Source organism: Puma concolor, chromosome A1 (genome assembly GCF_028749965.1).
Source record: "Puma concolor isolate L17-30 chromosome A1, mPumCon1.1.hap2, whole genome shotgun sequence".
NCBI lineage: Eukaryota > Metazoa > Chordata > Mammalia > Carnivora > Felidae > Puma > Puma concolor.
This window is the reverse complement of record NC_141667.1, coordinates 24813956-24825240: the sequence shown is the minus strand read 5'-3', so window position 1 is coordinate 24825240 and position 11285 is coordinate 24813956. Positions and strand designations below refer to the sequence as shown.

The following is an 11285-nucleotide window of genomic DNA, read 5'->3' as shown; positions in this document are numbered from 1 at the left end:
AACTTGAACAATAAGAAGGTAACTTTGGTAAGCTTTTATGACCACAATTGCCTCTACTTAGGCACCTGAACACATGTGCATTGTCTTCTGTCTTATTACCTTGAATGAGTGGTCTATGCTATTCACAATGATATATGGCTGCACGTGTGCAGTAAGAGTCATCTACTCTCACTTACTCAAGGACATTGCTCCAGTAACTGTTCCGTCTTTCTCTTGATTCAGCAGTGCCTTTTTTCCCAGCATACAATATCCTACACTTAAAAACAAAGCAACCCATGCCCCTCGCATCAGTCCACAACCATCTCCATCAATTGCTCCCATTTCCCTGCTTCTCTGTATAAGTAAATTCCTCAAAAGGTAATCTGTACTCCTCTTTATTTCCTCCTGTCTCACTTTCCTTTGAATTTAGTCTAATCAAACTTTTGTCTTTACCATTCCATTGAAACAGTTTTTGTCAAGTCACCAGTAACATCAAAATTGCCACAACGAATCTAATGCAGGTGAGGGTAGCCTAAACCCTGAGCCCACAGTATTCATCAGTTATCAGAATTTGCAGTAATTGATCAGCCTCTTTTTTCTTGATACACTTCCTTCACTTGGCCCCCAAGACAGTTTTCTATAGGCCTTTACCCTACCTCGCCACCTGCTCCTACTGGGTCTCCTTTGCTGATCTCTCCCCTACAACTCTTCACCCTTAGAATGCTCCACGGCTTATTTCTTGAAGCTCTTCTCTATATTTACTCTCTAAATTGTATCATCCTATTTCATGGCTATGTATTCTATTTATGAGCTGATGGCTCCCAAATTTATATCTCAAAGCCAGACTACTCACTAAGTTCCAGGCTTATATGAAGCTGACTATCCAAAAGATTTATTTGGATGTATAATAAATATCTCATAATTAACATGTTTGAAATCAAAGTCCTGATGTTGCTTCCAGACCTCCTTCTTATCTCTCTCTTCTTATCTCTCTTCTTATCACCTCAACATTCAACACTCCCAGCTCCTGAGACCAAGAGCCTGGAAGTAGCCTTGACTTTCCTCTTTTCCTCGCTACGTATCCAGTTCATCTACAAATTCTGATGCTTCTGCCTTCAGAATATACCTCAAGTCTATCTCTTTTCTGCTGCTTGTGCTGCCACTTCTCTGGAAAGGCTACCACAATTTCTTCTACTCCACTGAAATAGAGCCTAACCAGTTTCCATGCCTCTTTGTCTCACTCCTCCTTTGCTGCTACTTTCCACATTACAACCAGAGATGCACCTTGTAAATGAGGCCATCTTTCTGTTGTATCGGTCCAATATCTTTCCTCCGTATTGAGAGTAAAAACCCAATTTAGTGTACGTGTTACCTCTTGTTCTTTTCTCCTGTCCCTTCCCTTTGATTGTTCCTTTCTATCCACAAGCTCACCTCCTTGATGTTTACCAAACATACACTCCTGTCAGCCCCGGATATTCTCTCTGCTGGCCTTATTAGGCACACAGTAAATACTGACTAATTGAAAGAACTAAAGTAGGTGGAGTATATAACTTGGCTAATAAAGCACCCCAAGTTTAAGGCAGAATAAGGACTAGTAATCTCTTTCTACAGTATTTTTCTCTAGATACCCCAAATTTAAAATTCAAACAATGAATATATTTTCACAGTAGAAACATGTTATATATTCAGACAGACATGGGTTTTATATTTTGACTTTCTGATTAATTCTGCCTTACAACCTATTTATTCTCAAATCCTATCTGAGTATAGTTTTAGTATTTTCGAAAAAATGTCTTATGTGATCATGGATGCTACTAAAGATCTTTCCATAGATTCCTCTTGATTGTAGGGAGAAATTTAAATTGTGCTAGTTTCTTATTAAAATAAGAAGCAATAAAACAATCTGGCTGTCTAAAGTTTTACTCAGAAAAATACGCTAAAAGGAAGTATATGTAGATGATTTACAACATAGGATTAAATTCTAAAGAAACACATTCAACATGACTAGCATAATTTTGGCGCATAAGCAAGGTGATGTTTTATTCTTTAACTTCTATAAAGAGTTAGCAATGAATTTCTGTTCATTTGGATGGTACCACAATTATATCATTGAGCAGTTCTTCCTAATTCCATATCACCAGCTGAAAAGAACAAATTGTATTTCAGTGAGAAAGAAATAGCTACACCCTTCCTCAATTCTGCCATAATTCAATTTCCTCTGCTGGCTGCTCTAGTCCACTCCTGACTGATGGTAGGCAGCAACATATGGCGACATTGAGAGAATTTATAAAATAACTCTGCTAATGGTAACAAACAAATAAACAATCAGGAAGACCCAACAGTCAGGGAGAATTAATAAAGCTGGCAAATGCTTGGTTAGTGGAGCTTCTAACAGGGAACAAAGCCAAGTGTCTGCACATATCTTGGTTGAGCTTTCTCTCATCAGGCAGAGCATATTAATTTCCAGGGCTGCACTCAATTTAATATAGTTGGAAATATAAGCACTTATTACTAAGGCCTCCATATTTCTTTTGCTCTGAGTGATTTCCCAAAATTGAACTCCCAAAAACCAAATACATAAACTATGATACTCTTAGCAGAATGCAAAATCTAATTATTTCATATTGCAATGAAACAAACAACTAACAATAACAAAAAATGGACAATCCTTGCCCAAACATTTTGAGGTTGAATGACTAGAATGTGCTTCTATGTCTTATTAACAGTAAGTCATTTTAGACTTCTAATGGTTCTATTATACAGTAAAAATAAGTGTATGCTTTGAAAATTAATTTGCTTATACCAAACTAGTTTCTACGTTCCTCTCTCTGTCTTTTTAGTGACAAGTACTCCTTTAGGTTTTTTTTTTTCAATTTCTGTTATCATAATACTTAGGAAAAAGATTAAAATTTTCCTAATCAAAAAATACAAGAAAACAAAGGAAAATATTATTTTAGAAGAATAGATTTTCCTTCTTTGGTTATGTGCCTTCACTTTTAACTTTGTCTACTTCTTCTAGACTTTACAGGTTAAGAAAATGTCTTATCTTTTTGTCTCAAACTAGAATTTTCAGCTCAAACACACCATATAGATCTATTTCCTTTTCCAAATTGTGATGCTTATTCTCATGTGGTTCTTTGCAATGTGGAGTTGTTTGTTCTGGGTTTCTAGGTTTTTAATGTAGTTTGAGTCTATTTAAAATTATCAAAGTTTCAGATTTTATACTTCAATGAATATCTTCATGTTTTTTTCTTTGTAAGATATGAACTTACTTCTTCCTTCTATGATGAGGGAAAGGATTATCAATTGTTCTCAAACTTAAGTTCAGATGCTAATCACCAAGGGGAATTTATTTTTTTAATTTTTTACTTTTACTTATTTATTTTTTACCAAGGGGAATTTAAAACAACAGCAATAACAACATCAGCAGCAAAACAAACTAAAATTGAACTCTAGATAAATAGTAGTAGACTTCAGACAAGTGAAAATTGTAATCTTTGAGACTGACGTCCAGGTAGCAGCATTTATTTTGAAGTTTATAGGTGACTCAAGGGTTAAAGCACAGCGAGGGTTAAAACCACTGAGTGGGAGGTTGTGTGATGTTACAGCCTAAGCTTACCATCCCTTTGTGTGTCACCTATGAAGTGACAGAGTTTGGGGCTTCTCAAACTTCAAGCTTCTCACAGTACAAGTTGTGAGAAACCCAAAGCTTCCTAGCTTCCAGCTTGGATTTCCTCATTAGTTTTTCCCCATTTCCTTCCAGCTGGGGAGGAGTGTGTTAAGGCAAACCAAATAAATTCACCAACATTCAAAGGGATCGCTGGATGAATGTTCCAAAGTTTTAGTCTTAACACATCTGGAGCTTTGAGCTGAATGATTTGAATCTTGGAAGGAATTTAATCCTGGGTAGCATTCCACCTCAATTATCTCTCGTATGTATTATACTTCAGGCTCCTCTGTTCAACAACAATCTCCTCTAGTCTTATCTTATATTGACTTGTCTTTCATTATCAGCAGGATAAACTATAAGGGCAAGAGTTTTGAGGAAAGAAAGACCTGTTTGTGATTTCTTTTTTTCCCCCTGAAATATGCTTTCTAGCTTTGTAGAAGAGGTAGCAGTACCTTTTCCTGGGATCGCTTCAAGGACAACACAAAGCCATGCATGTGAGATGCCTGGTATAGAGTTTGATATATAAAAATGACTATCCTTTCTAATCTGCTGCACACTCATGCATCCCCAAGAATATAGGCCCTTTTGTAAGCTGACTTCCCCATCCTGAACCTTTTTTGTCTCCACCCCCCAACCCCCACCATAGACTCTTCATAATCCTGGCTGCCACTAAAATCAGATTCTTCTCTAAAATAGTAGTTTCCCTGTGGTCTTCCTAAGTGGCGATGCTCAAGTTCCCATATCCCCTCTATTATTTTCATATTACATCTCCTTGAATAAATATGTAAGCATATTAGAAAATTTATGATACTTCAAAACAATGCAATTGAAATTACTAAACGTATTTGGATCACTAACTCTTTTTCTAGGCACTTGTTCTGTGCCCAGAGGTGATACTTGCAGTCTAGAAGTTGGCCCAAGGACTAAAGCACTGTAAGTGGTCAGCACTCAGATACAGCTGGTGGTTGCAGTGTTACTGATTATATTCTGCCTAAAACCTAAATATGCTTTTGTCCATGCCTAGATTTAAGTGGATTTCCTAACCAGCCAGAAAGACCCTTACTGATGCTATGGATTTATGTACTAATAGGATTTACCACTTCCCCCAAATTAAAAACAAAACAAAACAAAACAAAACAAAACAAAACAAAACACTGATTCATTCTCAGATCATTAAAGCTGTTACGGGTTGAGATAGCATGTTCTACTTCATGGTATATCCCGTGCAGAAAGGTGGGCCAAAGGACAGCTGAGGGTGCCCAGGGCGAATCTCTCTAGGAAGTAATTCTGCAATGAAGAGAAAAGCTGACTGTACCCTGAGTCGGAAACCTTACAATTAGGTCTGGTATGTCCATTACCTGGCTATGATGACTCAAATCTGTTTGTTAACTCTGAAGGCCAGACAGTTCTCATCTGTAAGCATTCATGTAATGTGTGCCTTGTGCCCTAAATTCCATTAAACACTAGAAAGTATAGCTATAAAGTTTAAGGAGTTTATGATTTAACTGGAGGGAGGCCTTCAGACATGACAAAGGACAAAATAAAATGGTATACTTTCATTCTACTTATTTGCTTATAAACTAAGTATTATTGAAAAAGCACAAAGAGAGCAACATCGTTGTTAGCAGCTGTCGTCAGTGACGACCCACATACAACTACAAAAGATTGTTGGGAGAATTAAGTTGAACAAAGGGTTGCTACAGATTTTAAAGTGTAGATGTTCAAAATGAAGTGTAAGATATCTTTGTAAACATAGTTATATGATTAAATGCTGTTTTTCTATGAAACCAGAAATCTATTGCTGAGATTTTTATGTTAGAGCCACAGTTATTTCCTTTGAATTGAAAACATATAAGAGTAAATTCACCAATGAGTCAGTCTGCCTTTTGTTCTCTGAAATAATCACCTAGAAAGCAGGTGGCCTTTATGGGGCTTTATGGTTTCTTCCAGTGTTATGTGATGTGCTTTCATCATTCACTGTCTATTGCCACAAATCCATTCAGATTTAGTTTCTTTGGTATAAAATTTTTTATCTTTTCCATTAAACAGCAAAGGTCATTTGACAACAAAATTTTGGACAATGCCCAAATATAATTCCAGGCAAATTACCAACATTATGGGCAAGGCACTGAGGGTCTGCAGATCCTTCATAAATGGTCAAAGTCAGATCTGTGATGGAATTGATTAATAGTTTGCATTTGCATAGGATCTTCAAGGCTGTAAATGCACAGAGTTTGCAAACTTTGCCTGTCATGAAGGTGAAGAACAGACTCGAAACATAACAACCATATGCTGGCACATAGGGATTTGTTAGACTGAAGTGTTACATTTAATTGAAAATATAAGAGAATGTTAAGTAAGAAGAGTGCAATTATGTGAACTGGAATAGTGCCAGGCCTCTTTTTCTGTCCTGGGGGCATTATGGACTCCCAAGAAGTGGCCAGATTGTCAGTGCTGAGGCTTACGTGTGAAGGACACCACGGGAGCAACTAGTCACAGGGGACAGTTATAAAGCGAGAGTGGGGATTTTATTTCTTACAGTGAGATGGCCCTCATCTAGATGACAATACAATCCATAGGGTGGAGTGACCTAGAGAAAAGATCCCTGTGTGAGCACTCTTTCCATTTTATTCTTTCATTCGAAATCTCAGAACTGACTATGAAATTTGGCTTAAATTTTACAAACTGAAGTATTGCCCAAATAAAAATAATATAATGTAGGATTAAGGAGAGAATTCCGGAGTACTAACCACTTCCAATGAACTATACATATTTCCAACTAGCTGCATATATTTTAGAGGCGAATTACTCAGGAGACAGGACAGATAAGTTCACTTTATATTTTGGAGCTGAAGAAAATACATATGAAAGAGTAAAGGAAAAGGGTACGGCTATAAAGAAATACTTCATGTAGACCGTGATCCCAAAGGCAGCTTTACTGTTAATATTTTCATAGCATTTTTCTATTTTAACTTTAACATTTATTTTTACATACTAATGTTTCCTTTCTCAGCTCTTTGATATGGCAGCTTGACATGAGTGTACATGTACTGCTGAAAATGATGGCACTGATATAGTTTTATATTTTATTTCCATTCCAATCATAAAGAAGCAGTGGAAGCAAGAAATGAACTGACTGGCCAGTGGCAGTGCTATGTCGAGAACCTTAGGCTTGGATGAGAACCCTAGGGTCGGACTAGGGTACCTTTTTTCCTGCACATTCCTTTTCAAATGTTGTTGTGTTGAGAGCTCCTGTCTCCTTTCAGAATTCTTTACATTCTCAGGTGTACCTTCAAGACACAGCTTCTCATCTCCCAACTTTTTATCTTTATGCTAGAGCACTGATTGGAGTCCTTCATGAATACTCTTCTTATTTCTTGCTTATGCCTTATTGCTGTTGCAGCCCTAACCCGCATTTTGACTTTATTCTGAGATAAGGTGTTTAGGAAGTAAATAAGGTTAAATAAAATCATAAGGTGGGGTCCCAATTCCATAGGACAGTAGAGTACTCAGAGGAAAAATCATTTGGAGATAAAGAGGCCATCTGCAAGCCAGGAAGAGAGCTCTTACCAGAAGGTGATCCCTTGCCAGAATATTGATCTTGGACTTTCCATCCTCCAGAATTATGAAAAAGTAAATGTCTGTTGTGGAAGCCACAGTCTGTGGTGTTTTGTTATGGTGGTTCGAGCAGACTAGGACACTTGTGTCACACACATTTTCCTTCCCCACCTTATCCTCAACCCCAACTGTGCCTATTTCCAAAATCAGAGATTGCGTTATCCTGGAAAATTGCTAATTAGAAGCAAAAATCCCAATCAAGATGCGAACTCTTAGAGACAGAATTTTCACCACAGTGTTTACTTCTTGGTCGAACTTATATGACCCAAAAAACTTAGCATTTTTCTGCGTATTGGGTCATAGGATTTCAGTGTTGGGAAAGAAATAGAATGCAGGTGGGTTCTAGAAACTGCAAGAAATCTAAGAAGGGCGTAGTCCATACTGTGACAGAAATCGTGTGTGGTGCTTTGCATTATCCACCCCCACCTGTTGCTGGGACTTGCTACGGGAAGTATATCTCCTACCTCCCTGTCCCCTGGTCACATTGACCTTTGTCCTTCACTTGTTTGATCAGTGAAACATGAGCAGAAGTAACAGTGTGCAGTTTTCGCAGAAACTTTAATAGCCACTACTGGTTTTTCCAGTTTTCTTGTTGCTTTCTCTATGACAAGAGAATGTTATGTCCTGAGTAGGGTTGTTTTTCAGACTGGATCCTGAAGTGAGAGGCTGTATATAAAAGAACCACAACTAACCCATCGCTACTGACGTGTGCTGGAAGCCACTGAGACTTAGGACTTTGTTACCACAGCCTCGCTTACCAAAAGATAACTGATATTGTGTATTATGAAGTGTCTGGACAGCTAGATCAGATCATGGAGGGTCTTGCAAACTAATATTTAGATTTGATTTGACTGGCAAGAGAAAAAGCACAGAAACGTTTTAAGGAGGGAAGTATGAGTTTTATTTTACTTTTCTTTAGTTTACTTGCTCATTTTTGTTGAGTTATATTGAAGGTACAAAGGTAGATGACTCAAAAAATTAAACAGTACTAAAAGTCTTGTAATGAAAAAGAGTGGTACCCTTTCCAGAATGTAGGTCCGATTTCCCAGTGGCAAAGAAGTTTAATGATTTATTTTGCACATCACATCATATATCCTCCATATTTCTTAATTGTTTGTTCGTAATGCCTTCTTTACTCATACATTTTAAATGTTATTATTACTTTTACTTAGATAGATGTGGCAGTTATGTTTTTTAAATGGCTGAAAAATCTTTGACATTCTTCCCATTGAAAATTGGGGTCTATGTTTCCTCAGGAAATCTGGATAAACTCACACCTTGCTTGTAAAGAACGCCATGTAACAGAAGGTGCATGACTTCGGAGGCTAGGTATGGCCACATGAAGGTGAGTCTCAGAGCTCTTGCTGTGGGGAGCAGAACTGAAAGCCGGGCTCAGCCTCTGCTGGATGCACCTCAGTGTTCTCCCTGAGATGATGCTTCCCATTTGCTGCTCTCAGCCAGTGACTGAATGCAGTAGGGATAGTATTGACGGGCTGCTTCCTGTCAGAAGTGGGGCTCCTTTGATAAGCAATTTTGGCTGAAAGACTTCCCATCAGCTTGCTCTAAAGCTTCTTCAAATTGTCCTGCAGTCAGAGATTCTGCCTATCTGCCTTCCTTCTTTCCCTCCTTCATAGAAGTCAGACCTGCATTGCCATCTGAAACTCACTGTGTCATTGGCTTCCTCCACGCCCCACCCCCACCACAGGTATTATCATCCAATAAATAAATGTCTTGCACATCTAATCCTCATCTTGATGTCTTGATGTAAAAGCTGCAAACTAACCACTGGGTCAGAAAAGGCAGTGTGGCTTTCTCCTTGTGTACAGGGCCCCTCTTTTGGAGCTCTGATCCACCATGTGTGAAGTGTGGCTATTCTCACACTGCTATGCTGGGTAGCAGAAAATGTAAAACATGGAGAGACAATGTGAAAGTTCTTCATTGACTGCCCCAAGTGAAGGCTTAGCTGACATCTGGGCTCAGTCACTAGATGTGTGTGAGAAGATGCGGCTACATGATTCCAACTCCTGGCCGTTGAGTTACCCCCAGCTGCTCAGTCTCTCTGAGACTCTAGTCATTGTATATTAAAGGGGAGCCATTTCTTTCCTTTCTTTCTTTCTTTTTTAAAAATTTTTAATGTTTATTTACTTTGAGAGAGAGAATGAGCAGGGGAGGGGCAGAGAGAGAGGGAGACAGAGAATCCCAAGCAGGCTCTGCATTGTCAGCGCAGAGTCCCATGCAGGGCTTAAACTCACGAACCGTGAGATCATGAGCTGAGCTTAAATCGAGAGTCTGACGCTTAACTGACTGAGCCACCCAGGTGCCCAAGAGGAGCCATTTCTGCTACGCCATGCTGAAATTCTTGACACGTAGAATCAGAATCAGAATAAAATTATTTTTTAAGCCACTAATTTGTGATTGGTATTTGTGCATTGTAAATTTAGCGAAGTTTACCTAGGGAGAGGATGTGTCCTTGTGCCAAATTTTGCACTTGTATCTTCGAGGTACTCCAGGGGCATGTATATGGGGATATTTCTTTTTTTCTTCTTCTTTTTTTTCTTTAATTGATTTTATTTTCTACATAAAAAGTTCAGTAAAAATTGGGTAATGTAAAATGATTTTAAGCAGTAAATCAATCTTATCAACATTGCACAAGGCTGGCAGAAACCACAAGGCGGCCTGCTTTGGAATATTTACATGATAACAAATTAAAGTAGGAGAACTTAAACCTTCATTACAAAGTTGTCCTGTGATCTAGCACATAGAGGCTAAAAGCAAAATGAAAAACAAACAGAACCAGGAAAAAAATAAACCAATTATTTTCAATATATTCATACGCACATTAAAATATAATACAGATCATCTGGGTGAGGAGTTGTGAGTGGGGATGCACATGGTCTGTGTGCTGACAGCACCTCCAAGGAGGAGACCCAGGTTTGGGAGTGGGGCTGGGCCTGGCCAGGATCTTAGCAGGGTCATTCCCTAAGGCCTTGCCTGCGATGGCCTCCAACACCCCAACAGCTCATGACTGGAGATGGCTCATTTTTGTGGCTTTCAATTGAAATCTGCAGGTCTCAGTTTCCCAGGGCAATGTGTCACAGTAGCACAGCCCTGACCAGAGGGGTGGGACAGCAGGCCTGCAGGGTTTCTTCTCCAGAGACTCTCCTAGCTGCTCGCCTGTCCTCCCACCCTGGTCCCACAAGTCACTAATTCAGTGTCTTCTTTGGGTTTGTAAACACCCCCAGTCTTATGACGTACTTCTTAAGTACTCCTTGGTTTTACGTTTCACGTTCTCATTGTACTCCAAGTCCCTAGGGTTCTTATGGTACTTAGCACTTTATTCATAATGCTGTGGGTCAGCTTGTGAGCTAGGTGTTTGAAGTCTTCAGTTGTGGTAATTCTTCCCACTTTGCATTCAGGTTTCCAGTAAGGGTTCAAGTACCGGACCATGAACTGGGGCATCTCTTTTCTGAATACTTCTTGGCTTTTCTTAGCCAGCTCACTGGAGGAGTCTGCTTCTGCTGTCTTAGGCTTTTCTGAGGTCTTCATGGGATTTTCATCATATGTTGAGGTTCCTAGGTCCATCTCAGCTTCATGCTCAAGCCTGGCATCATCTCTTGGGCTTTCCCAAGTAGGAGGATCCCACTGAGTTTGCCTTGTGATCACATGGTAGTATAAATCTTCCCTTCTGGATCTTGGGATGTCTTCTAGTTGGGAGGCCTTACAGTTTGTTTGGGAGGAAAGGGAGTTGGCAGATCCAGGAGATAATTTGTCATTACCATTTCAGGTGGCTGTAAAGGCCGAGCCTGCCTTGTTGAAACTATTGTAGTCTTGCTGCGGGTGGCTATCCCACTACCCTTTGTGGGTGAGCTGTGAAAATTTGTTGTCCCTGGATGCACTGAAGAGTTGGCTGGGCATAACTCTGTAAGACCAGCGGATTTATCTATGAATAGGGTGATGTCATGCCATAGACAGTTGGACAAGTCTGTCCTTGGTAATATATGGTTGCTTGAGACCGTAG

General features: G+C 39.2%; 1 pseudogene; it reads right to left on the bottom strand.

Annotated features, from left to right (window-relative positions):
- Positions 1-10429: 10429 nt before the first annotated feature.
- On the bottom strand, positions 10430-11040 carry LOC112860440 (histone-lysine N-methyltransferase SETD2 pseudogene; annotated as a pseudogene).
- Positions 11041-11285: the final 245 nt, after the last annotated feature.